This window comes from Mandrillus leucophaeus, unplaced genomic scaffold (genome assembly GCF_000951045.1).
Source record: "Mandrillus leucophaeus isolate KB7577 unplaced genomic scaffold, Mleu.le_1.0 Scaffold628, whole genome shotgun sequence".
In the NCBI taxonomy this organism is placed as follows: Eukaryota; Metazoa; Chordata; class Mammalia; order Primates; family Cercopithecidae; genus Mandrillus; species Mandrillus leucophaeus.
Window position 1 is genome coordinate 96,754 of NW_012106786.1, and position 1,106 is coordinate 97,859.

Sequence of the window (1,106 nt, forward strand, 5' to 3'; positions counted from 1 at the left end):
AGCCACCAAGCTCGCCCAGTAATCTGTATTTTTAAACTTGATTTTAGCCAAAAGGTGGAGAAGTGATAGTAATCTGTATTTTTAACAAGTGTCCAAAGCTATTCTGACAATGAGCCAAGGTTAAGAGTCCTGGTAGTAGTATCTCCCTGATCTCCACAGTAATCTGGTTTATTTTGCAAACAAGAAAACTGAGGCTCAGAGAAGAATTAACTTGCCCAAAGCCTCAGTCATACTGACTTCCTCCAAAGCCTATGATCTCTTCCATACAACATCAGACATAACATTTGTTGGCACAAGACTGCAAAGCAGAGACCTTCCCACTGTGCAGGGCTGGAAATTCTGATAACAGGGGCCTTGGCAACCACCCCACATTCGTCTTCCCTATTCCCACTGAAGGCTGTGAGAACACTTGTTGGATTAGAGTCCTAGCTGCCATAATGAAGTACTACAGGCTGGGTGGCTTAAAACCCAGAGCGGGCCAGGTGCGGTGGCTCATGCCTGTAATCCCAGCCCTTTGGGAGGCCGAGGCAGGTGGACCACCTGAGGTCAGGAATTCGAGACCAGCCTGGCCAACAGGATGAAACCCCATCTCTTCAAAAATACAAAAATTGGCCAGGCGTGGTAACGCATGCGTGGTAACGCATCCCAGCTACTCAAGAGGCTGAGGCAGGAGAATGACTTGAACCCAGGAGGCGGCAGTTGCAGTGAGCAACTGCTGCTTTGTCATTGGCTGGATGGTTAAGAATTGTGATGTGACATGAGAACAGTTCAGAAACCTGGCTCAGAAAGTCTTTTGCTTGTTTGAAACAGTGGAGTAATCATGGCTCATTGCAGACTGGACCTCCCAGACTCAAGCAATCCTCCCACCTCAGTCTCCTGAGTAACTGAACTGCAGGCACACACCACCACACCCAACTAATTTTTTTTTTTTTTTTGTAGAGATGGTGTCTCACTATTTTGCCAGGGCTAGACTCGAACTCCTGGGCTGGGCTCAAGTGATCAGAGTGCCTACCTTGGCCTCCCAAAATGCTGGGATTACAGGCATGACCCACTGTGCCTGACCAGCAGCAAGTCCATTCAATCAACAACTCTTTAAGAGCTTCTCA